Below are 27,835 nucleotides of genomic sequence, written 5' to 3' on the forward strand. Positions count from 1 at the left end.
TGTTGAATTTGTCAATCAAAGTTCATTAGTGACCTTGGCAGAAACTATTTTAGTGGAGTGTTGGGAACAGAAACCAGATTACAGTGAGCTACAGGATGAATAAGAAAGAGAATGTAGAAAAGTGAGTGTAGACTGCTCTTTTCAGAAGTCTGACTATGAGAGACTAGAGACAGAGACAGAGAGACTAGAGACAGAGAAAGAGAGTGAGGAAGTTGGGGGTGGTGGGGGAGAGAAAGTATGTAAAGAGTTGGTTTTCAAAGGCCTGAGCAAGTTGCATATGCTGAGTAGTGGTCACAGCCGTTGCACACAGAGAATCTTGGCATATTAACATACATGAGTGCACATCAGTTATACATTTTTTCCCTATCAGAAGTTGAAATTCCCTTTTAATATTCCAAGTATTAAATTCTCATTTAATATGCTAATTAGCCTGCATTTTACAACAGATTGTATTAGAGCCTGGATACACAACCAACTCGATTCCATGTATGGAGCCGTAGTTGATTTGGTCAATAACTTGCATTGTTCTGCATGAGAACTTCCACAATTTGCTACCTCATTCTAATAGGATTTGCTTGAATTATATGAAATCACCACCTTTATTGGTCAAAATCAGCTGAATATTGGCAATTTCATGTGGTTCAACCTAATAGTCTGCAGGGGTCTGGGGAGATCATAGCATGTGAATATAATGTTGAATGAGACATAGGAAGAAAGAAACAAGATAGCTGGGACAAAGGGTATTGAATGAGTAGAAAAAAAATAGTAATCTTTTTGTCTGGGTTAGGTGTGTGTTCCCAAGGGAAATAATTTTTGAGCATGTAGCTTGAAAGTAATAATACCACTTTTAGGTAGTACAAATGGCTCAGGGGATCAATTGGGATTTAGGGAGCGGGGCTTTTACCTGCAATCTGTCCAATTTAGTCAGACTAACTTGCAATTTTTACACTGTTAAACATCTTATAAATCTGAGACCAACAGATCAAAGAAAAGCTCTTTCAATTGAGTGTCTGGATAACTTGTGGCAAATTTTTTATCCCCGTTGTAATGTGATTCCTCCATCTCTAAAGTGAAGGCATGGATTACCCACTCATTCTCAATCCAATGTGAAAGGTCCAGAATTCTGTGTCAGAGTTAAGAGAGTCCTGGTGCAGTCAGCAAGGGAAAGTAATTTTTCCAAACTGCCTGTGCTAAAAATAAACCCAGGGTAGTCTCAGGGGAGAGCTACCCAGTCCCTTTCACGGACAGTAAATTCACTGTGGTGGGAGGTGAAGATGGACTGAAAACAAATACCTGAAGAAAGAAAAACATCCTAATGCGGGCACCAGTGGTGAGTTGATGGGAACTGAGCTACCACTGGGAATGCATCACCTGAGCATTTTCTCCAGAGCAGAGTTGTCGGACAAATCTATGAGGAGAAATTCCCACAGCAGGGCACAATTTGGGCTCTGGCTAAGTTCTTGGAATGTCATTTGTCAGCTGTCAGAATCCTATATTCATAAAGGGAGAGGAAAAGTCTCACTAAAATGCAACTAAAGAACACACAGCAGCAGAACCTGGTCTCTTCTGTGTTAACAGAACAAACATGAAAATAGTTAAGCCAACATACTTGGAATTTGTGTCAATCATGATACTTTCATTGCTCGTCTTGAGTTTTCATGTCTATCATGCCACGGCGAGGCAATCACTCAGAACAACCCATGGCATTTTGCAGAGCACCAAAGAAGAAGAAGTGGTGAATCATGGGCCTGAGACTTGGTTACACAGTGTCTTAGAGAAATATCCCAGCTCCTTCTCAAGCTATAAAATTCCTCCTGCTAGGCCAAGAATAGATATGGAATTTCCTATCATCTCTGAATTTTTATTTTACTGAGTTGCAAGCAGAGCTCTTTCTCCTATTGTATTTATATTATCATAAAATTGATCTCGAGTATGTAGAACTTAAGAAAGTCTCCAAAGACAGATCTGGATGGGCCTCTGTCTTCCAGCTTATAAGATGTATTTTGTAAAATTTAGCATAGCTGCTTTTATTATTATAATACCTAAAATGTATGTGATTAAATACATGAACTGCCTCCCTGAAGGTAAGACAGCTTCTAAATTCTAAAGCTAAATAATCTAGCCCACAGGGCCAGACATAAAATTGCACCCAGAAATTCATACCAAATGTCAAGTCACCTTGGGGTTACTCCTGAGGGCTCAATGCTGATCATGGTTAGGAAGAGGTAATTTGCCCCACTGTCTTGCTTGAGGATGATATTTTACTGCCACACATGGAAAAAGTTGCAGCTAATTATATGATTGTTCCAAATTATGAGTTCTCCTCCCTAAAAGAAGCTTATACTTTCCCATCCCATTGACATCAAGCTTGATCATGTGACTTGCTTTGGCCATTGAAATGTGAGCAAAAGTGACAATTACCACTTCCCAGTGGAAACTGAGAGCCATCTTGTGGCTCCACAATTGCTCTTCTCCCTCTGCCCAAAGAATGGCATGACCTAAATAGGGACTCAATTTCAGAATGAAGATATGTAGAGCTGCAACTGACCTACAGCCAACCTGTAACAAGAGAGAGAAATAAATCCAGATGGTTGTAAGCCACTGAGAAATGGTGATTGTTTGTTACCAGAGTATAACATAGAAAAAGCTATCCAATACAACAGTAAAACAAACCCATCAGGTACAGGAAGTAGATCTGCTCCCTGAAACCCGTAAACAACCACTCTAGCTGTATCTTAGCACAAATAAGGAAGAGGACCAGAAAAGAAAGGAAGAAAGGAGTTAGGGAAAGAAATCTCAATATTTCCCAAGGAAATATTGGTGGTGTTCTAGAAGAAGTGGCTATGTTACAACAGTTGCATCTTAGGACATTTATTCACTTCCAGGCTTTCATCTCCTCTCAGTGCTGCAAGGAATATCCTGCTCTAAGAACACCACTTTGAAAAGGACTGGCCATAGATGACTTTGGAAGACCAAAGAGTTCTGTATTGACCTCAGTTACGTCCTTAATACTCTCCAGCAAACATACAATATTTCCGTAGTCCATTAACTCTCCTACTCCCCTGAAAACTGTTTCATGCCTACTCCTCCCTTCTCAAACCTCTAAATGCCTCTGTCATCCTCACTCCAAGCTGATTATTTTGCTTCCTAGTTCACTGAGAAAATAACAGCAATCAAAAGAAACTGCACTCAGCCTCCAGCACCACCTCCTTTTCTCCTGCATGTGTGCCCATCTGCTCAACTTTTCCTCCTAGCCATGCTTCTAGTCAAAATCAACCCCTTAGCTTGCTGCTAGATCTTATTTTACTCATCTATTGAAGGACGCTGTTCCAGTGATTTTCTTTTATTTCTTCTACTTTGCCTGTTTTTTCTCTATTTGATCACTCTCACCGACATTCAAACATCTTGTTTTCTCATATTTTTTAAAAGACTCTCTTTACTCCAATTCCTACTAGCGATTCCCCTTTCTCACACTTCCTTAATAGCAACACTCTTTGAAAGAGTGTCCATATCCCCTGTCTCCAATTTCTTTCCTTTTGTTCTCTCTAGACCTCACTCTAATCAGACTTTCACCTGCACCTCTCTACAGACACTGCCCTGATCAAGGTACCAAAACTCCTACTTTGCTAAGCCAGTGGTCATTTCTCAGTCCTCATTTTATGCAAACAATCAGTAGCATTGGACACAATCACTCTCTCCTCTTTGAAACACTTTTTTTCCTCCACTGAGCTTCCAGACTCTCTGCTTGTTCAGTTTTATTACTACTTGTCTAGTCACTTCTTTTTGTTTCCCTCGATGCTTCTTCTCATCTCTGCAGTTTTACTCCCCAGGCTCAGTCCTTGAACCTTTTTTTTTTTTTTTTAATCTATGTTTACTCCATTGGGAAGCTCATCCAATCTCAGAGCTGTAATAAATTGGTACTTCCAGCCTGGCTCTCTCCCCTGAAACTCACACTCATGTCTTTATAAGACATGATACATGCATGGAATGGATACCTAACAGGCATCTAATAGTTGACATGTCTAAACTAAACTCCTAATAGCCTACAGCAGCACCACAAAAACTGCATCTCCCACAGTCTTCCCCATCTCAGCAAGTAGCAACTCTTAGTTCAAGCCAAAACTCCTTGCAGTTTCCTTGAGTCCTCTTTTTTCATACCCCCATTCTAAACATACAAAAAATCCTATTGGTTTTACATTCACAACACATCAAGAATCCCATCACTTCTCATTGCTTCTACTGCTGCCGTTATAGTCTGAGCCACCATCATCTTTTGCCTGGATTAGTGCAGTAGCCTCCTAACTGTTCTCCTCTTTCCGTCTTTGACCTTTTCTAGTCTATTCTCCACTGTTTTAATGAAGCAATAAAGTTATTTCATTAAAACATGCCAAATGGCACTCTCTCCTCAACATCTCCCCAGAGTCTTCTCTCATGCCTCCTGGTACCCTGCTCCTCATTTATTCCATCCACTCCAGCTATACTGGTTTCCTTGTTATTTTTTGAGAATATAAGACATGCTTCGATGTCAGCACCTTTACATTTGCTGTTTCCTCTCCCTGAAAATGCTTTCATTCTCTCCATGAACTGGGAGCAAAGTCATTATGGCTCACATCTTCCTTCAGATCTTTACTGGTGAAGTCTTCCAAGACTAGCCTACTTGATGTTGCAAACCCCACCCAGCATGCTCTACCCACCTTCCTTACTTTATCTTCCGCTAAGCACTTATGATTGTCTAACATATCATATGTTTGACTTACTTAGATTATTTATTGTCTGTATCCCCCAACCTGGAATGTAAGCTCCATGAGGGAAGGGAGTTTTTATTAACTGCTGTACCCCTAAATACCTAGAATAAGGCCTGGCACATAGGAGTCTCAACAAAGACTTGTTGAAAGAATAAATGAAATGTTTTTGCAAATCACCTTCTTAATGCCTGGAGATGTTGATTTAGTGTTTCATCCCCTTTACTTGGAATAATAAAAGAATATTAAGGTTGCAATGGCTTTAGAGTTAATCTAGTTTAATACTGTCATATGACACAGAAGAAAACTTTGGCCTAGAGGAGGAAATAAGCTTTCTGAGGTTGCACACCTAGCTCCTAGCTAATGGCACAGCAGGGCCAGATGCCCTGGCTCCCAGCCCGTCTCTCCTCCCACAGTACCAACCACCCCATCCTCCTTCTGGCTTCCATGAGTAAAACTAGCTCCTGCTAATGCCTCTGCTTTTATTTTGTATCTCATCTTTGTTATATCATCTTGATATCTTCATAAATCTGCTTTTATCTCATTTTGCAAGAATATTTGTATAAAAATAAAAAGGGATGATTTCCACAGAATTTAAACAAAACCCCTACAGACTTACTAAAGGTTTCATTAGATTCTTTAAAGATGTATTATGTATAAATATGCAAAAGATGTGTTAGAATTTAAACTCCAGGAAAAAAAAAAAGTTTCAGAAAACATGATTAACATGTTAATAATGGCACCTAACTCTCCAAAAAGTGTGGCAAAGATTCAGTGAGAAAACATACATTGCCTGCCATACATGAAAGACAAAGGAAGCGTATGCTATGGCACAGGTTGGTGTGTGTGGGTGTGAGACTTCTGTGAGTACTAGAGTTCCTACGTATCCCTGTTGATGTTACACAATATTGAGACCCAATTTTCTATCTTAATAAAAACATATGTGGTGAATTTGTAATGGTCCAATTTGTCACGGCAATTTATTACTCTACTTCCTAGAGCACTTTAGAGAATACTTTTTAAATACTGATTTAAAAAAAAATAAAAAGAGGCACAACATCTCCCTGAACCAGTAGGTGCCAACAGTTATCATCATCTCTGTTTTGCCTATGATATAAATTAAAGCCTAAAGGTTATTTACCTCAGTTCAAGCGCAGCCAAGCAATGGGAGATATGGAACCAGAAGCTCGAATGTGTAATTCCTAAACCTGAATTAGTTCATTGAGTCAGTCAGCCTTGTAAGCACTAGTAAGCAATTCAAGATGAAAAACTAAACATTATTTTTCTTTCATACTAAAAATTTTTCACTCTGTTCCCACAGAGAAATAGGGTCTACATCCCATGGCCTTGAATCTGGGTGGTCTCTGTGACTGTTTGGCCAGTAAAGCCATAGCAAAAGTGAAGCCAGCCCAGATTCCAAGTCTACACCTTATGAAACTGGTAGCTTTCACTTTCTGTCTCTTGGAACACTCTCTCTGGAAACCCTTAATCACTATGTAAGAAGTTCTACTACCCTAAAGCCACCCTACTAGAGAGGCCATGTGTAGACACTCCAGACAAGCCCAGCTGAGCCCCACTTTCTAGCCAGTGGCAGTCATGTGAGGAAAGCCATCCTGACCCTCCTGACAAGCCGACCCACCAGCTGAAAACCATTGAGTGTCCTCAGTCAATTTGAAATGGAGCGGAAGAATCACCCAGCAGAGGCATGCCCAAATGCCCAAGCAACAAGGTCCTGATATAATAAAATGATTGTTATTTTTAGCCACTAAGTTTTGGAGTAATTTGCTATGCTGCAGTAGATAATAAGAACAGAATTTGATACCTGGAAGTGGAGTGCTGCCATAACTATCTAAAACATGTGGCCATGGTTTTGGAACCAGACAATGAGCAAACGCTGCAAAGATCTTGAGGACACTGTTAATGAGAATAGAAAAACCTGAAGGAGACTTCTAGTGAATACTTAGAGGAAGATAGTACAGGAATTACTATTGGAGGCTGGAGAAAAAGTGACCCTGGTTATGAAGTGGCAGAAATTTTGACAATACTGTTGCCTGTTGTGATCTAGACAACAGAATATATACCTAATGAACTGATGGATTTGGCTGGGTTTGGATCTCTGATAGGAATGCCAGAAGTGCCAAATGATTTGTTTTATGCATGTATAATACTGTATAGAAAAAGGTGAGCTTAGAAATGAAATGTTTATTGTAGTTAAATAATTAGTTATATTATTTTATCATATTACTATGTAATTCCTAGGAAGTAGGACTGAGATGTAATAAAAGAATGTGGACATGTGACCAGTAAGATTTCAGAAATACTACAGACTAGGGACTGCTCTTTGCTTTTCATTCTATTTTTGAATGAGAATGCCAACTGCATTTTTCTTACCTTCATCTCAACATTGTGTATTGGGGATGGAGGAACAAATAATGTGTTTCTTTAGTCCACAGGTCGAGAGGAACCATACTTGAAGAAACATACCTGAAGGGTTTCATCCATACGTGGGCCTGATTTGGATGATAAAATCCTGCATCTTGAGCCTGATCTTGATGCTGCCTGTGTTCTGATGCCATCAGGAGTTGAGAGTCTAGGGGTTTTAGAAAGGGTGAATGTATTTTCCCATAGGCAAGGAACATAATCAATGGCCAAAATGTGCACTGTGACAGATTAAAGGTTGCTACAAATTCTCTGATACCCTTCCATTAAGAGGTAGGGCAGATATTCCCATCCCTCAAATCTGGGTGGGCTCCCTGACTTGCTTTGATCAACAGAAAACGGCAGCAGTGATGCTGGGCCAGTTGTTGGATCCAGGCCTTAAGAACCAACAACTTCCACTTAAGTTCTCTTGGAACACTGAGTCCCTAACTACCCTAATATCATGTTGGAAAGGCTACATGTAGGCACTCTAGTTGCCAGTCCCAGCCAAGACCAGCTTTTCAGCCATCCCCATCACTAAATTTGTAAATGAAGCCATCTTGGAATCTCCAGACCAGCTCATTTGGCAGCTGGGTATCATCAAGTTATCTCTGCTGACTCCACATGGAACAAAGGAATCACCCAGCTGAGCCCTATTCAAACTATTGACCAAAAAAATAGTGAGACATAATAAAATGATGTTTTAAGCCAGTAAGTTTTAGGATAATCTGTTACATAGCAAGAGATAACCAGGACACTAACTATACATGCGTAGAGTAAACAGAGGTAGGCATACTTTCCACATTGAATTGTGCTTTCTAAAGAAGTGATGATGAGTTACCTTTTTGTAAAGGTAATACATTTCAAATGTGCTAAGGATGCTTTCTCTTTTTCTTATCCACAAAACATGCAGACAATAGTCACTCTCTCCTTAGTTCATAAGAATTTTGAGAGGAACAAAGGAGATAATATATGTCAAAGGCATCTGCAAAGCATTTCTCACTAAGCAAATGTAAGACATTATTACTTTTATAGAAATTTAAGTAAAATACAGGGTTTTGTGCAATTTAAATAATCACCTAGTTTCTATCAACTTTGGAAGTTTAGCTAATCACATATCTGATTCTTCTACATACTCAGGTATTCATATACAGGTATAAAATTGCTGTCCAATAAACATAGACTTTCTTCAGTACTAAATTAAAGCAGTGCTTGTTAATAAAAAAATCAATAATACATTTTAGCACAATGTTGACATGTAACACATATATTTTAACTCAAATATGTAAAGCACAACTGGTATTAGTTAATTCAATCAAGCAGGCAACTCTTGAAGGAGGTGGGAGGATGCAGAAAACAGCTAGCTTGAAATGGAAACCACCCCTGTGCTGTCGTTCTGCCTCATCTTGGTTCATGATGTTCTCATCTTTATGCACACTGTGCACAAAGGAGAGAGATAAAGGGGTGTTAAAATACTTTATTCTGTAGCACAGAATAAAGTGTTATGAAAGTACAGAAGTAGACACGTGCATTGTTTCTTGTTAGGAAACCTGAGACTGTGGAAAACTTGCTGAACTTCAGGTTACTGAACTCAAATATAATGTGATGTTTTATGCTTTTAATGATAGTTCTTCCCTCTCAGAAACTTAGCATGTATAGTCTTTGAAAGGTCTTTTCCTATATTTACTATCAAAAAGAAAGCTAAAAGCATATAAACACATCAGCACACGTGCATACAAAAAATTATCCCTTGGTAGCACTGGCAGTGTCTGCTCTTAACTCTAACCTTTCATTTAAATGGACAGTACACAGTGAATTGTCCAGTATCTCGGCTATCATGTCACGCAGTCATCTCTGCATCAGCTCCCCCTATCAATGCCTCTTTGGAGTCGGGCTCCAATCTGCAGAGCAGATAGAATTCCGAAAATCCTGAGTCCCTGTCGCTGTGAGCTTGTTTGCCAAGCACATCACAAGATGAGTGGTGAGATGCTGTTCACATATTGGCCCATTATCCCTTCAATATATGGAGCTTCAAGGATTTTCAGGGCCATATAACTGAAGAGAGTTTACCACCTACCAGAAGAAGGACCAAACTCTGACTGGAGAAATCTTGAAGGTGTAATTAACGTTTGTTTCCATCCCCCTTCAGCCAACACCTTTACTGCACTCACACCTGAGATTCAGGGAAAGTGCTAAAAACCAAAAACTTTTAGTAGAAGCTTCGAAAACACGGGCAAGACAAGACCCAGAATTCATTCTTATTTAGCATGTTGGACTGACTAAGTACATAAAAAGCAGCAGAAGTATTGAGAGCTTACCAGGTATCCTCAAAACAACCCTATAAACTAGATTATCCTCCTCATCCTACAAATGAGGAAACCAAGGAATAGGGAAATTGAGGAGCCCACTCAAGGTCACACGGCTGTCATTTATTGAAAGGAAAGAAACATCCAGCTCCTTGGACTTCAAACCTGAGCCATGTTCCTGGCCACTGAATTATACTGGGTTCTGGGTGAGGATGAGGGCAATAATGACAGCTGTCATTTATTGAAAGACAGCATAAGAGAGGAGAATCTGAGAAATTTAAGATAGGCAGAGCTCCAGTCTCAATTTCCAAATACCTCCATGACCCCAGACAGGTTACTGAACATAGCTGAGTGTCAAGTTTTCATTTTAAGATGGGAATAATTACAACACTCACTTGTGGGGTTGGTGTGAGTTTTAATAATCTGTCAAGTGGCTGGCATTTAATAAGCACAAGAGATTAATTATTAGTAGTTTCTATGTGCCAGGCACCATTCATGTATTCATGTTTCATTTAACCTAACAATAACCATAAAAGGAAAATATTATACCTATTTTACAGATACGTAAACTGAGGCCTAGGATTGCCTAGAATCACATAGTTAAGTCAGGATTTGATCCCAGGCCTATGATTCCAAAACCTGTGTTAGTTACACACCGTTATTTGGCCTCTCTCAATACACCAGCTTATGTCAACCTGTGCCACAAATGACTTTTTCAATAATCAGTTAACATGTGTCAGCTACTAATGTGGTGAGGCTGTATTGTTGAGTTAACCTATTGCTTTTCAAATTCTATTTTATGCTCTAATGCTCAGGAGAAAAAGACATTTAACTTATATTTAACTTATCTCTCTTGGGAAAATTATTGAATTTATAAATGGTAGCACTTTAAGAAAATATCAAAGATAGCTTAATTTAGAGAAAATGAGTCTGGACTAAGAATCAGGACACTTGGCTTTTGTTTTCCTTTGCTTTTCACAATTCTCCACTGACTAGCTATGTGCACTTAGACATGTCCCTTAACCTACAAATACCTCTACTTCGTTTCCCTGAAGAGAGACATGAGCTTGAAGGGTATCTTCTGATTCTAAGGTGTTACTATTTAATGTCTCCAACACATATGCACATATGCACACGCAGAATTCAAGAGCCTCTAGAGCAGTAGTTTTTCTCACTATCCAACAACATCGTTGTTGCTTAAAGAGCTGTTTCAAAGCTCAGATTTTGGGAACCTTCAGAATCTGACTTGGTTAATCAGGTTGAAGCTGGAGGATCTATATTTTGTGAACACTTCCCAGCTTCTTCAGGAGAGAAGTTAGGCTTGGTAATCACTGCTTCAGACCACTTTGGGGGTTTGGCAAAATAACCATGCCCTGAAACCACGAGGATGACCGAAGCCTGCCTCACGACCTCTGTTCCATGGAGTAAGTTCATTGATAAGGCAGAGCTGTAACGCACCAAGTTTGCATTTCTTGGCCATATATTATTACACGGTGTGTAGGTGGAAAAAAAAATTTACAGATCATTTTCCTGTAGAAAAGGGAATGCTGCCAGGGGCGGTGCGGTGGCTCAGGCCTGTAATCCCAGCACTTTGGGAGGCCGAGGCAGGCGGATCACGAGGTCAGGAGATCGAGACCATCTTGGCTAACATGGTGAAACCCCTTCTCTACTAAAAATACAAAAAATTAGCCGGGCGTGGTGGCGGGCACCTGTAGTCCCAGCTACTTGGGAGGCTGAGGCAGGAGAATGGCGTGAACCCGGGAGGCGGATCTTGCAGTGAGCGGAGATCGCACCACTGCACTCCAGCCTGGGTGACAGAGCAAGACTCCGTCTCAAAAAAAAAAAAAAAAAAAAAAAAGAAGGAAAGAAAAGAAAAGGGAATGCTGTCCTGATGGCATCAATTTTAAAACTGGAGTAAAACTCTAGAAAGCAGTAGAATTAACCTACTTATTAGTGGCATCCCTAGTATGGATAATTACATTCAACTTGAGAATCACCCAAAGTCGAGAAAAAGCATGATCAATAAGACCCAAATACATGATCAGTACATGAACACCAAACTTGCATTCTAGTAGATAGATTTAGTGAGCTGGGATCATGACATGATACCTAAACAGGTAATAAAATTGAACATGAGGGGCAAAATGTATTGAAGAGAGTCCAAAGACAAAAACAGTAATATATCTATATGAAGAAATGAGTTATAGCTATTTACCACTGTCAAACCCACCTGAAGTCAGTGTAGAAGGGATGCCACCAGTCAGAAAGGAATGGGTCATATTTTAAAGCATTAAAGCATGAATATCACCCAGACCATCATAGTAAACATGTATGTATCAAAGGACCAATGATACCATGTGTAAAGGGCTGAAGGTTATGTAGGCACAGTCCAGTGTCAACATTTCTAAAACTTAAGGATTATGCAAGCCAGCAAGTAAATGCACAAAAATCATTTGCCAATTTAAAGAGAAATTCTGTGTGTGAACCTCAGTAATTATTTTTCAAGTGCTATTTTCAAAATGGAGCTAACAACTCTGTCTACAGAATGTTTGACAATTATTAAATTATAATCTACAACCACACTCAACTCCTTGGCAGAAAAAGACATGTGAGGAAAGGGGTGAAATGGATGAGAGCAATATAGTCCTTAAAAACACCTGGACACCCTCCCATATAAGCTTCAGAAATCACAAGGATCAGGCATTCTTCGAGATCTAATCTCAAAACTTCATCAGGTGTTTATTATGTACTGTTAAGAAAAAAGCTTAATGACAAACTGAATCCTACATAGATGACTAGCTGCCTGATTGCTCTGCCCAGAGGGTCATAGGAAACATAGGGATCAAAGGGTGTATCCATGTTCATGGAAGCTGAACTCCAGTTTCACTGTCTTCTGCTTCCCTTAGGTACATTTTATTAAGTCTTCTGGGCTGAATTTGGAAATCCTTGATGTTGGAAGAAAAGCTGACCTATTTCCTTATGCTGGAGCTTTTCTGAGCTGATGTTCCTCCAAAATTACATTTTTAGACTAAAAGATAACTAACCAGCATCTTGATTTCAATCAGGAAACAATAAAATATGATGCTGTTTGGGTTATTTTCTTATCTTATTATTTGTTGGCTGGGTATTCACTTAAACCAGCCTGCCCTATATGTTAAATATCAACCTAAGTCTAAAATATTTTACCAGATGGCTTCTTAGTAAAACTCAATAAAAGTGAACAGAAGGAAAATCCAGAGCACAGGACCAGCCAAATAACCCAAATAGACTCAACCTAAGTCCTCTTCTTAGACTCATGATCACATTACAATATTTCTTCACCAACACCAAACCCCTTCTGAGGTGACAGAGGGAGGCAAGAAAAGCTTGTGTTTTGTTTTATATTTATTTCCTTTGAAGTCATAAGCCACATATTATCTCCTTTTCAAAATCAAATACTCCTGACTTCCTCCATCATTCCTTTCTCTAATGTTCAGAGGGCTCTTCGTCTATCCCCATCTTCCCTAACCCCAGATAAACTTAAGCTTGTTCACTGTCTCAACTGTCACTCATAAAATATATAATACAGTAGAAAGAGTACTAGTTTGGGCAGGAGATCTGAGTTCTAGGTCTAATCCTGCCACTTGCTAGTTTTGGGACCTACAACAAGTCTTAAACTATTCAAGGCTTCAGTGGCTTTATTACTGTAATAATGCATTTGGAAGGGTTGATATTGAGGATCTAAAATTTTCTAGCTACATTTTCTATAATTGTAGCACTATTGGCTAGCTCCTGAAATTAAGCAAAGATCTCAGGGTTGTCCTATGGCAAATACCTGAAAATGAAATTATTTTTTATGAGCACAGATAATTTTTTAAAAAGCTGATATATGCTAATTTTATTATTTAACAAAGTAAGAAGTCAAGAGATTGTTTCATTCTTGGCACGATTCGAGAAATGTGGGATTATGTATGTTAATTAAAATTTTATGTAAATACAAACACTCCAATCATCATAAGAGGAAAAAGAACAAAGAAAACCTAGTTCATATATCAAAAGAAAGAAAAAAGGCAGCCACAAAGAAGCAGAGACAGAGAGACAGAGAAAGCATAAAAAAAGATTAAAAAGGATGATATGAGTTAAAAAGCTTCTGCACAGCAAAGGATACAATCAACACAGTGAAGAGACAACTCATAGAATGGGAGTAAATATTTGCAAACTACCTCCTCTAACAAGGGATTAATCACCAGAATATATAAGGATCTCAAACAACTCCATAGGAAAAAATCCAATAATCCAATCAAAAATGGGCAAAAGATTTTAATAGACATTTCTCAAAAGAAGACATACAAATAAATGGCAAACAGGCATATGAAAGGTGCTCAACGTCATTGGTGATCAGAGATGCAAATCAAAACTGCAATGAGATATCAACCCACCTCAGTTAAAATGGCTTATATCCAAAAGACAGGCAATAACAAACGCTGGCAATGATGTGGAGAAAAGGGAATCATCATATACTGTTGGTGGGAATGTAAATTAATACAACCACTATGTAGAACAGTTTGGAGGTTCCTCAAAAAACTAAAAATTGAGCTATCATACAATCCAGCAATTCCACTGTTGGTTACATAACCAAAAGAAAGGAAATCAGTACATTGAAGAGATATCTGCATTCCTGTTTGTTATAGCACTGTTTACAATAGCTAGAATTTGGAAGCCACCTAAGTGTCCATCAGCAGATGAACGGGTGAAGAAAATGTGGTACTTATACAAAATGGAGTACTATTCAGCCATAAAAAAGAATGAGATCCAGTCATTTCCAACAACATGGGTGGAACTTGAAGTCATTATGCTAAGTGAAATAAGCCAGGCACAGAAAGACAAACAGTGCATGTTCTCACTTTTTTGTGGGATCTAAAAATCAAATCAGTTGAAGTCATGGACATAGAAAGTAGAAGAATGCTTACTAGAGGTTGGGAAATATAGTTGGGGGTTGGGAGGCTGGTGGAGATGTGTAATGGGTACAAAAAAATATAGAAAGAATAAATATGACCTATTATTTGATAGTACAATAGGGTAACTGTAGTCAATAATAATTTAGTTGTATATTTTTTAATAACTTAAAGAATGTAATTGGATTGCTTGAAACCCAAAGGATCAGTGCCTGAGGCGATGGATACCCCATTCCCCTTGATGTGCATGTTTCACATTGCATGCTGTATCAAAACACCTCATGTACCCCATAAATATATATACCTACTATGTACCCACAAAAATTTGTTTAATTTAAAAAACTCTTTTAAGATTAAAAAATAAAAGCAAAAATATTAGTTATGAAAATGAATATAAATATATTAAAGTTATTTATTAAAAGATCAAGGTTCTTAAACTAGGTTAGAAAAAACTCCAGCTATATACTGGATTTAAAAATATATGTATAAATTAAAAGTGAAAAGATTAGCAAAGATCTACCAGGTTTATGTAAATAAAAATATAGTAAAAAGGCTTCGGTAAATAAAAAGGCAAAGTGTAGGCAAAATTCACTAGATAAAACAAGGAATGTAAATTTAGAATGCCAAAAAAGTTAGACTTCACAATAAAAGTATAAGAGGTAGAAACCATTATGTACTTAGAAACTAGTATTAAACTACATAGCTCTTCAATGTACTGGCAGAAATAGGTATATACACAATTGGAGTCTTCAAACAGTGTTTTCATTCCTTGATAAATCAAGTAGGACTAAAATAAAACAGATTTAGTTAATGATTTTTAGTCTAATTGTTGTAATTTAATTTTTACACTTACATGAGTACATATACTTTTCAAACATCTCTGGAGTATTTTTGGAAGTTAATGGTGTAATAGAACAAAATTATAATTTTTATAAAATCCCATAAAGGAAAAGTACACAGCCCACATTCTAAATGTTTATTCTAAAATAAACTAGAAAATAGTACCAAGAATTTAAAATAGGAAAGTGTTTATTTGTAAATTAGAAAACATATACATAAATAACTATTGGACTAAAGAAAAGAAGAATTATGATTACAGATTATTCAAAAAATAATAATGATTAGAAGATTACATATCAAATCTTACAAGATAGAACTAAAACTATCAGTAGGAAAAGCAGATTTATGTGCTTGCTTTATTAGAGCATGAGTAACATAAAATAATTAAGCTGAATTAAATTTAAGAAGTTAAAAGATGAAGTTAGCTTTTGAAGCCAAAAAAAACCCAGCAAAAATAAAAGCAAAGATTAATGAAAGCAAACACTAAAAATTATAGTGTTCTGGCAAATTCTGGAAAGTCCAGAAAAAAGAGAGAGAGAGCCACAGAAAGAGAGAGAGAGAGTTCACAAAAACAAATAAATGAGAAATGAGTTATAACTATAGATATGAGAGACTCTTAAATGATAAGACAATTTTATATGCAGTTAAATTTTTTTAATTCACTTATGTTCTGAGAAAATATAAATAGCTAAGATTAACTTGATAAGTAGTAAATCTGGATAGGCTTTTGTCAATAGAAAAAAAGTTGAAAAAATAATTAATTCCAATAAAGTTTCTAAGTGAAAACCATTTTACTAGTCTTTGCAATTTTTTTTTTTTTTTTTAAACAGGGTCTCACTTTGTTATGCAGGCTGGAGTGCAGTGGCATTATCTCGGCTCACTGCAAACTCTGCCTCCCGGGTTCAAGTGATCTCCTTCGTCAGTCTCCCGGGTAGCTGGGATTACAGGCACGCACCAGCATGCTCAGCTAATTTTTGTAGTTTTAGTAGACACAGGGTTTCACCGTGTAGCCCAGGCTGGTCTTGAACTCCTGGACTCAAGCCATCAGCCCTCAAGTGATCCTCCCACCTCCACCTCCCAAAGTGCTGGGATTACAAGTGTGAGCCACCACGCTCAGTCTAAGTCTTTGCAAATTTTAAAGGAATAGTTTGCATATTGTATATACTGTTTCAGTACAGGAAGAGATGGAAAACTTACAAATTCCTTGTAGCATTAGCATAACCATAATAATCTAATGAAGATAGTGTGGAAGAAAAAAATTACAAACCAATACTACTTATGAAGGTTGATGTAAATTCATAAGTAAATTTCTAGAAAACTGAATGTGTTACTTAAACAATAAGAACTGGCTGGATATGGTGGCTCATGCCCATAATCCCAGCATTTTGGCAGGCAGAAGTAGGAGGATCACTTGAGGCCAAGAGTTCGAAACCAACCTCGTCAACATAGCAAGACCCTATCTCTACAAAAATAATTTTTTAAAAATTAGCCAGGCATGGTGGTGCATGCCTGTAGTCCCAGCTGCTCTGGAGGCTGAGGTAGCTGGATCACTTAAGCCCAGAAGTTTGAGACTGCAGTGAGCCATGACCATGTCACTGCACTCCAGTCTGGGCAGCAGAATGAGACCCTGTCTCCAAAAAACAAACAACTGTAAAGGGTCTGACATCTTACCCTACTTGCAAGCTAACAAGTTAGCCTGCCAGTTTCATGTGGCAGAAGAAATGAGACTTTACGGTCAGAGACAAAGGATTTTGTTGCTCTTGGCATACACAGGAAACAGCATAAGCATCAGTATGTTCATCACTGCTCCTGACCCCTCGCCCACCCGTTCTCAGGTGGGCCATGTGATATGGGCCCAGGTGGACACCTGCACATTCAGTGGATTGCATTACAGGGGAGGAAGCCTGAGTTCAGGAAACTCAGATCTTTTATTTTTTATTTTTTATTTATTTTTATTTTATTTTTTCTTTTAGGCACTTTTTATTTTCCAAAAAAAAATTGTCGTTAATATATAAACATCTCATTCTCTCAAAAAATTCTACAACTATACAGCTGTTTGCTCCATTATTTGCATAGGAAATGACCTCAATACAAAAATAAGAGGGAAAAAGAAGCAAAACAGCAACCGATTTATGCTTTTCATGTAGGTGTGTTTCCACGTATAAACATTTTGAAGCCTCTTACAAAATTATTTACATCGTTTGTCATCTATTTACATCTTTTAAGAGCAACTTTTCTAACAAAAAAACTATAATTTATCAAGTTATGAAAATTGTCTTCTAAAAAAACTTACTATATTACCACAAAATAAATAAAGATAATATTTTAAAAACAAAATTAAATTTTCATTTCAATTAAGACCCCTTTTGGCATTTTGCTTATTTATTCTGCCCTTTGGTTAACAGCATCAGCATCACATTACTATTTTATATTGCATATATGTAGCACTTGCTTCCTTAAGTTTTCAACATATCATTTATATTTAAAGGCAGACAGAGTCAGTATTAATAGATTAACTAAACTGCACTGTAATTGAGATAAAATTACTGTGCCTCACTGTGTATTACATGCAAAATCCACATAAATTGTCATTTAACCAACAGTACTGCACGAGCGAACATCTCGATATATGAAAACTGCATCATCAATTCAACGTTTCGGTACTTGAAACTGCATCATAAATGCAACATTGTCATATGTGAAAACGACATCCTAAGTCCTTCTTTTTAAAAATGACATTGCGTTTAGCTTATTGTAAGAGGTTGAACTTTTGTATTTTGTAACTATCTTTAAGCTCTTCAGTTTATAATTCATATAAAATGCCTTTTGTATTTAAAATAATCCTATTTTATTCAGTGCATGAAATTTGCTTTTTTAAAGTTCATTTGAATGATTATTCCTTCCCTCTAAAGAAATGATTTTGGTAATGTTGAGAGGTACCTTACCACAAATCCTAACTGTAAGTGTATTCATGGTTATTTTCAAAAGAATTATGACTCTTCCCCAAAAGAATCCTAAAAAACTTGTAATAAACCTATAAAGCTGATTTGCATATTTACAAAATTTTGAATAGCAAATATAGGCAACTCATATATGTATATAATTTTTAAAAACCCACACATTTGTTTAATGGCCATTTGTGAATTGCCAGGTACACTGTATCTCTAAGGAATTACCTACTATTGAAAAAAACTACTCAATGCCAAGTAAAATCTTGACATACAATCCATTCTTCTTCTGGTGCCTGCCAACTGATTTGTTTACTGAACACTGTCACATTAAATGATGGTGCCTAGGTAAAAACGCTGCACACACTCCCCTCCACCCCCACCCCTTACCCATGTTGAGATGTGGCTGCCTGTCATGAGATGAGATCTGCTTCAGTAAAGCCATATACATTACAGCAAGCATTCCAGATTCTTAAAATGACCAAACACTTTGGTATTAATACAATGTATTCCCTGTTTTCTCAAATATACAAAATATACATTTCCAGTTTTAGTTGTGGTTTTCTTGTTTTTTTTTTTGTTGTTGTTGTTGTTGTTGTTTTTACACAGGAATAGTTAGGTCTGTCATTTGAGGGAGCCCAGGGGACCTGGAACGGGTCACACGGGCAGTGCTCAGTTCTGGTGCCTCTTCATATGCAGGGCCAGGTGGTCAGAGCGCGAGAAGCTGCGGTTGCACACCCCGCACTGGAAGGGCTTGGCGCCTGTGTGCTTCCGGTAGTGGCGGGTCAGCTCATCCGATCACGCGAACCTCCAGTCGCAGCCTTCCCAGGTACACTTGTATGGCTTTTCACCAGTGTGAGTCCTCAGGTGAGCTTTTAAATGAGAAGACTTGGTATAAACTTTTGTGCAACCAGGGTAATCGCAGTAGTGGATGCGTCGTTTCTCCAAATCGGGGTTACTCCTTCTATTGTATCTGACAGGTTGCATGTTTTGTGAGTTAACTGGCAGGGTGGTGGGTAAATTTGGATTGTGAATTGCCAGTTTAGAAGCAATTGTAGCAGCATAGGATGGAGGTGCGGTTAAATTCTGGAGCATCTCTGTTTGTCTATCTGGACTTCCAGGCTCTGAGCTTGGTGGTGACGGGGGAAAGTAAGTGGCCTGTTGTGGAAGAAACTGACTTGGCATTGTGTATGTGCAAGGGGGCATGCCCTGGAATTGTTTCACTGCAGTCTGCGGAACAGCAGAGGTGTGTGTGTTAAGGCCTGCCATGGCAGCTGACATAGAAACATTAAGAGTGTCCATTGCTGCTCTCTGATTTGTAGAACTGGGCATATCTAGATCCGGTATCTGGGTCATATCTGTCCCTGCTGGGTAGGGACAGAAAGATGAAGATCTGGTGTAGGAAGTTCTTGTTTGATGAAAATATTGTGCACCTCTGGAGCTGCGGTCTGGTGTGAGCTGAATATACTGGTGAACTCAGGGAGGGCCTGGGTCGGGGCCGGAGGAGGGGCAGTCGTTTCACTCTGGTGGCTGAAAATGGCAACAGGTTCTGTCTTGATGTGTGTTACGCACGGTCTCCGGGATTTGTAGAGGCCAGTTCTCAGGTGAGTGATGTCAGGGAGGAAGACGTTCATGTTGATACTGTAAGGTAACCCTTCAGTGTCAGTGAAGAACTGGTCTACGACTGAGGCGCTGTCTCGTCTATACTTTTTATGCTCTGGAATTATAGGAACTGGAGGAAGCTGAGGTGTCAGATACTTCCCCATTTCACATCTTGTCTGGACCAGCTCCTCTGGAGGCAGCCGCGGGCCGGTGGCGGGCGGCTGGGCCGGCTGCGGGGCCTGCGCGGGCGCGGGCTGCGCCTGCGGGCGGTGGTGCGTGTGCTTCAGCTCCTCGCCAGGGGAGAGCGCCGCGTCGCGGGCCGGATTCGCGGCGCCCAGCACCAGCTTGAGCTGCGCGAACACCGGCTCGTCCTGCGGCGCCGGCGGCTGGGGCACGGGTCCCAGGCGGGCGCTCATGCTCAGCACCCTCGTAGCCATGGGCACTCGGGGGCACAGCTCCAGGCGCGGGTCGGGCGCACTTCCCACCTCGCCCACGCTGGCTTGGGCCGGCGAGCTCAGCGCGGGGCTGCCGGCGGAGGAGGGGAGGTTTCGGGTGGACTCCTCAGACAGCGGCAGGCAGTTTTCCAAGGCGCGCACGAAAAGCAAAACTCTTCCGCTCTTCCACACGTAAACGCCAACGTCCTCAGGGCGGCCACTTTCTCCTGCCCCGCCCCACCGTGCTCTCAGGCTTTCCGGAGCCCGCTCCCGCCACCGCCGACCTCCGCGAGAGAACTGCGAGCGCACGTACCTGCCCCGCGACTCGAAACTCAGATCTTTTAAAATGGGCAATAAACATGTGCCCGCTGCCCATTGCTCCAGAGGGAGACTTTATGACACTGGATCAGTAAGAATGTTTGTTGCACCAGGGAGAGACACTATATTTTTAAGTCTGTAAGCAAACCTACCCTTCATTATGGAGGAAAAGCCTCTATCCTTGAAAACATACTCCCAAAGAGCAGTCAGTGCCTGTGCTCACAAGGAGTACAGAAATGTGAGAGACCCATGGAGAATTGTCTCCCGACACATCATTAAATATTATTCTTAAAATGCAAGGATGGTTTAATGTTTGAAAATATAATAAGACAAAGAAAAATAATATAATAAAATTCAACATCTAGTGCTGGTTGTTAAAGAGAAAACATTTTTTACAAATAGACATATTATTTACTTAAATATCTATTCTAAAGCAACAAGAACTGTCATGTTTTACAGTGAAACCCTGTAGACATTTCCATTAAAATTTAAACAAAATAAGGATGTCCATTATAATTGTTATTTAACACTCTTCTGGGAGTTCCAGTCAATAAAATAAAAAAGAAACATATGTAAAAATTGTAAGCAATGAAAGCCATTATTCTAAATGATATATTTATGCACAGACAACTCAGGAGGATTAAAGGAAAAACTTTAAAATTAATGAGGTCAATAAAGAAACTACAAACTAAAAATACTTTTTAAAAATTGTCCACATTGTCCATATGCCAACAATAACCAGTTGTTTTAAACAATGTGAAATCATAATAACTATTTATATAAGAATCTATTCCCAATAGCCTCCAAACATATAAAATAATAGAAATAACCTGAACAAGAAAGAATGCCACATTCATGAGGACAAATTCAGTACCTGAGACATGCAAGAGAAAATATTTAAGAAGAAATAAATTACAGGTTCCTAGATGGAAAAAAGGAATTCTGTAAAGATATTAAATACTTCCAAACTGAGTTGCGGATGAAACTAGATTCTAACTACATTCCCACTAAGATTTTAGGACAGAGATTTGATAAAATAATTTTTAAATGTATGTGGAAGAATATCACATGATGATAACAAGTTTCTAAAAATAAAGAGTACTAAGGTGGGACTCATCCTTCTAAATATTAAAATATTCCATAAAGCTACAGTAAAAACTTCAACAAACAAATAAAAACAGAGTGAAATTACAGAAAAATTAGTAGGTAGTGCAATGGAGAAAAACAGAAACCAGAAACAGGTTTGGAAACCAGTGGAGAAAGGATGGTGTTGAGTCAACTGTTTGTTTTTTTCTTCAAAACAAAACAAAAAACTTAGAACGGTTCTCTTATGTCAAATAATTTCTGGATGTCAAAAGTTATACTTTTAAAATAAAACCATAGAATCTAAAGGAAAATATAGGTGAAAATCTATTTATTGGGTTGGAAAGACTTCCTAAACACAAAATCAAGATAGAATAAGTCACGAAGGAAAATAAGAATAGATTTAACTGCATAAAAATAAAAATCTGTATATCCCAAAAGTCATTATAATGATATTCAATAACTACAATAAAATATTATTTAAAAAATAACAGACATATTCAACTATAGAAAACAACATCAGGTAGAGTTTACAAGTCAAGCTACAATTGACGTGCAAAAAAGTTCGTGTGTTATTTATGATGTAGAATAGATGAAGGGCGATAGACTGAAGTGGCTAGGAGCATGGGAGCAAATCCCAGCTCCCTTACTTACGAGGGGCTTTCATCATGCCTCAGTTCCATCATCTGTAAAATGATAACAATAATACTATGACCTCACAGGGTTATTGGGGGAATTATATGAGAAAATGCAGCTTGACCCAGAATAAATACTAAATAAATGTTAGCAATAGTAACATTAGTTGAGGTATAGGGCTATAACTATTAATCGTTACATTTTTTTCTCTTGACTCACTATCTCCCCTCATCTAAATTAGGAGCAAGTTGAGAAACAAATGCAGGAATCCAGCTGATGAACATCTATCTATAATCCTAAAGGTTGGCCGGGCGTGGTGGCTCACGCCTGTGATCCTAGCACTTTGGGAGGCCGAGGCGGGTGGATCACCTGAGGTCCAGAGTTCGAGACCAGCCTGACCAACATGGAGAAACCCCGCCTCTACTAAAAATACAAAATTAGCTGGGCGTGGTGGTGCATGCCTGTAATCCCAGCTGCTCCAGAGGCTGAGGCAGGAGAATGGCTTGAGCCTGCGAGTTAGAGGTTGCGGTGAGCCGAGATCGCGCCATTGCACTCCACCCTGGGCAACAAGAGTAAGACTCCGTCTCAAAAAAAAAAAAAAAAAAAAAAAAAAAAAAAGAAATCCTAAAGGTTGACTAAACTGCATTAGAGAAGCAGCTCAACCTGTGGCTACAAGCCTACCACTTTTCCTTCAGAATTAAACACTTCCATCCCCAACTGCATGTCTGCCCTCTGCAGGAGCAAGAACATGCCAGAATAAGTGAGTCTTGTCAGACAGAGAAGCTGACCACATAGTGGGGCCCAACCAGCCATTCCAAGGAGATGAAACACAAAGCCTCAGGGCGTCGCAGAATTGCTGTGGAGAGTGACTGAACTGACACCTCTTCCATCTCAGCAGCCAGAGGAGTCACTCTGCCTTTGGAAAGAAGGAAGGAGGGGATTGAGAGAGGTGACAAACGAGGGTTCCATTTACATGTCTCCTTCTTGGTCATTGAAGAAGAGCCCCTCCCTCACAAGGAAAACATGAGGTGAGAGGGCTGAATATTCCCTCTCATTATCTGGAAAAAGTTTAATATGAAGCATTTATAAAGGAATATTTTACAGCCATTCAAAATTATGTTTTTTTGAAAGAATGTTTATTTTTTTGCCTCAGGCTCCCAAGAAGCTGGGATTACAGGTGCGTGCCACCATTCACAACTAATTTTTGCATTTTTAATAGATACGAAGTTTCTCCATGTTTGCCAGGTTGGTCTCAAACACCTCACCTCAAGTGATCCTCCTGCCTTGGCCTCCCAAAGTGCTGGGATTACAGGCATGAACCATTGCGTCCAATGAAAAATGTCTCTTAACATTAGACAATTGTTACAATATAATATGGAGCAATTGAAGGGACTATTGTACCATCTCTACCATATTGGCAGAGAAAAATTTTGAAAGAAGTACACTAAAATGTTAAAACTTGATTACCTTTTGGCAGTAGACTTATGGGTGATTATAATTTTGTATAGTTTTCTGTATTTTTGAAATCTTTCACAGTTTTTGTTACTTTGATATTTAGAAATAAAGAAATATGATGAGCTAATAGCTTCTTAAGACACTTTCGATCCCTCAAACTAACAAGGCATTAATTTAAAAGGACTTAAAGTGCATGATTTACTTCTTGGCAACAGGTTTTTAGAAATGTGTCTAGAAGAAGAGGTTTTTTCTCCTCTTTGTTTCTATATCCATATCAGTATATTTTTATAAGCATGCATTACTTTTGAAAATAAAATATAAGCTATTAAAATTTGCATTTTAAAAAGTATTTAAAATATAAACTTTTATATCAAGAAATAAGAGAAACAAAGCAAAGTCAAATATACATATACATAAAAACTTCAAAATTTATGGCTGAGTTTAGATATACCACAATCCACCTAGAAGATAGGTATTTATACCAGGGCTCTATTTCTGTGTGATTCAAGGGCACCAAAAGGGCATTATAAATATTAATAAAAACTTCAAAAGCTGAACCACATTTTTATGGAGTTAGGAGCACAAACTGAAAGAATTAATTTGAGAAGGAGACGGTGGTATTTTTCTATGGTTGTTTTGTTTTGCTTTTACTGAGAAATCCAGTAGTTCCAATTCTGTCACAAAAAGGAAAATTGTATAGCTTGTTGTTTTGAAAATGGGTGATGCGGCCGGGTGCGGTGGCTCACGCCTTGTAATCCCAGCACTTTGGGAGGCTGAGGCGGGCAGATGACGACGTCAGGAGATGGAGACCATCCTGGCTAACATGGTGAAACCCCGTCTCCACTAAAAATACAAAAAATTAGCCGGGCGTGGTGGCGGGCGCCCGTAGTCCCAGCTACTCAGGAGGCTGAGGCAGGAGAATGGCGTGAACCCGGGAGGCGGAGCTTGCAGTGGGCCGAGATTGCGCCACTGCACTCCAGCCTGGGCGACAGAGCGAGACTCTGTCTCAAAAAAAAAAAAAAAAAGAAAAGAAAAGAAAATGGGTGATGCTTGGGCCAGATGCAGTGGCTCACGCCTGTAATCCCAGCACTTTGGGAGGCCAAGGCAGGCAGATCACGAGGTCAGGAGCTCGAGACCAGCCTGGCCAACATAGTGAAACCCCGTCTCCACTAAAAATACAATAAATTAGCCAGGCGTGGTGGCGGGTGCCTGTAATCCCAGCTACTCGGGAGGCTGAGGCAGGAGAATCGCCTGAACCTGGGAGGCAGAGGTTGCAGTGAGCCAAGATTGTGACATTGCACTCCAACCCAGGCAATAGTGAGAGACTCTGTCTCAAAAAAAAAAAGAAAAAAGAAAGAAAAGAAAACGGCCAATGCATGATTGTGTCAGGCCACACACAAACATGCAGAGGATCAAGAATATTGTTTTCAGCACAGAATTTATATCTAAATGTCTAGTTGCTGATCTAGTCCTTAGGCCCTCCAGGAGTTAGGTTATCAATTAGGTGGCAATGTATGTTTGTACATACGTGTTTTCTAAAACCTGACTCCCATAGCTGAAGAATATAAAGGGAAAAACGTAACTGTGTAACTGGTCTCTTGAAAATAAAAACCAAATTGAATGAATGGAAAGGATGGGCATTTCTAAGATGAGGCTGCTGGATGGTGAATCCACAGGGACAATGATTAGAGGGGACAACTCAGCAATCCTACCTTCCAGCCAGACTGCATTCCCTGTATAGGCCTGAGAGCTGCTGCATTAAACTTCAATCATAACGGGGCTGTGTTCCATTTACATAGCACATTTCATCCCGAGAATTTGGAGGACTTTGTAGACGTTATCACATTTATCTTCACATCACCCGCTGAAAAGCATGTTGGAGCAAGTGTTATCTTCCTTTCACAGGCTGGGAAACAAAGGCACGTAAACAGTTCCTCCCTGATGAGCCAGAGAGGTAAAGAAGAGACAGTTGCATGTTTTTGTCACTGCGAAGGAGCCAGGCCAGCACACATTCAGGGTTGAACTTTGCCTTCCATTTCAAGAGGAATCCCATTGATGATTAGATAAAGCATCAGTATCAGCAGGTAGAGTTAGCAAATGGAAAGATGTGTAAGGGGCTCAGGAAAAGTCCATTGAACAGCATGGAGAGGGGGTTTCCTTGACTACTTAGATGCCTGAAATTCTACTAACAGAGTTCTTCCTTTAAATTAAGGCACTGCAATTGGAAAAGTCTAGTGTAAAGTATGAATAGCGCTAGAGGCATACTACCTTTCATCACTTTCAGCTATAGCATTGCAATATTGATTAATTTGTTATATTTTGTATCTAGTTATATTGCTGGTTAAATCCTGAGTCTCAATGGAATGTGACACAGGACAAATAGATTCGATAGAAGAAGGAAGTATTAGGATATGTTCTAAAGGCTTAAATCATTTTCAAAAAAGCTACACACTAATTAATTTGATTAACTAACTAGAAAAATACACCCAGACTGATTCTGATGGAAACATAAGTGATGGTGCTGATTCAAGTCCTGCTGGCCACTCACCAGCTACACGTCCTCATGCATGTCAGCCTCCCAAAGCTCTCTTTCTCTCCTGTTCTGGGAGGACAATCGTGCAGTATGTTGGTGGAGATTCCTTCAAGGACAAATCATGACACAAGGATTGAGAACACGCTTGGGCAGAAATCCCAGAGAGCAATGAGAGGGAATGGTAAGTGAGACAGAAGGGACAGGAGACAAACCAATAAAGTGGCTGCCATGAGGTTACCATGAGGCCACTGCTGTCAATCTTTTTGAAGACCCTCTGGGAGACCTGGGAACCTACCCCAGAATTGTCCCACCATGGGGAATAGGAAGTCAAGAAATTTTCCCAGAAATTCCTACCCCTCAAAGGTTGAGGATCACTCCTGGACTGAGCACCTCTAGCTTAGCCCTCAATTTACCATCTTCTCAGGAGGCGAGGGCACCCTCTCAGGCAAAGGGACACAGCTGTCATGCCATCTGGCCTGCATGAGACCTCCTGGAGTAGGCAAGGAGACAGAGAGGGCACCAAAGGTATTCACTGCATGTATAGCCACTTCTTATAGCTGTTGAGCTCACACAGTGATGGAGAAAAATATGAATACAATGTGCAACATAATGTTAGGCACATAATGAAGGGCCAATAAATGGTAATTGTGGTGGTGAATGTTGCTATATTTTTTAAAATCAAGGCAGGCCTAGGTTTAGTGTCATAGCGAAGGAGCCAGGCACCATAGCCAGAAGCCCCTGGGTAGGTCTGGGAAGTCCTAGGAATTGGGAAAGGTGAAAATAGTACAGGTATGGGGCTGTAAAAGGCAAACTTCATGTCCTGCAGTGTTCTGCCTGTGGCTGGTCCTGAGGAGCATTGGTGGGTCAGTTTGGCCAGACCTCCAAAGAGAGCCACAGGAAAAAAAGAAGGCTAGAGGTCCTCATGACCCACCTCCCAAGATACAAGCAGACACTTGAAGTGGAAAATCCCTGCCACTCTGTAGGACAAGAACTATGTGGCCAAAAAGGGAAGCTGCAATAAATAGTTCTGGTTTAACCTGGGATGCATCACAGCTTCTCCAAAGTTTTGCTTTGACTTTAGGCCCAATTCAACCAACATGAAACACCCACAAATTAACTCCCAGGAAAAACATGGCTCTTTGAGAAGAGAACTGACACTTAGTAAGCAGCTGAGCCTGTCAGTCCAGCTTGCAGGATGGAGCGAGTGAGCTGTCAGCGGGCACAGTGGCTTGCACTAGCTGAATTCATTACTATTCCCTTTGTGTAGCCTTGTGCTTTGACCACCTGCATATATGGAATAGGACGTACAAAAGAAAACTGTTTTGTTTGGCAGGTGGGAAATCATTTCAATTGAGATATTTTTTCTGTTTACTCAAGTAAATATAAAGATGCTTTGATTTTCCACAAAGAAAGAGTTGTTATCCCTATTTGAATTTATGTTGCTTCAAAAACAAACATCTTACTTTTAGTATCAGAAGCAGACCATTCTGTTCCTTAGGGAAGCGATATTCTTTAGTAGACTGGTGGGAGACTTGTAGAATATTAAAAGGATAAGACAAATTCCAGAATAAATAACAGGGAAAATT

General features: G+C 39.4%; 1 pseudogene; it reads right to left on the reverse strand.

The window, feature by feature from the left end:
* Window positions 1-13,740: 13,740 nt before the first annotated feature.
* The window catches only part of LOC129137508 (Krueppel-like factor 5), a 58,702-nt pseudogene continuing 44,607 nt past the window's right edge, over window positions 13,741-27,835 (reverse strand).

This window comes from Pan troglodytes, chromosome 1 (assembly GCF_028858775.2).
Source record: "Pan troglodytes isolate AG18354 chromosome 1, NHGRI_mPanTro3-v2.0_pri, whole genome shotgun sequence".
Taxonomy (NCBI): domain Eukaryota; kingdom Metazoa; phylum Chordata; class Mammalia; order Primates; family Hominidae; genus Pan; species Pan troglodytes.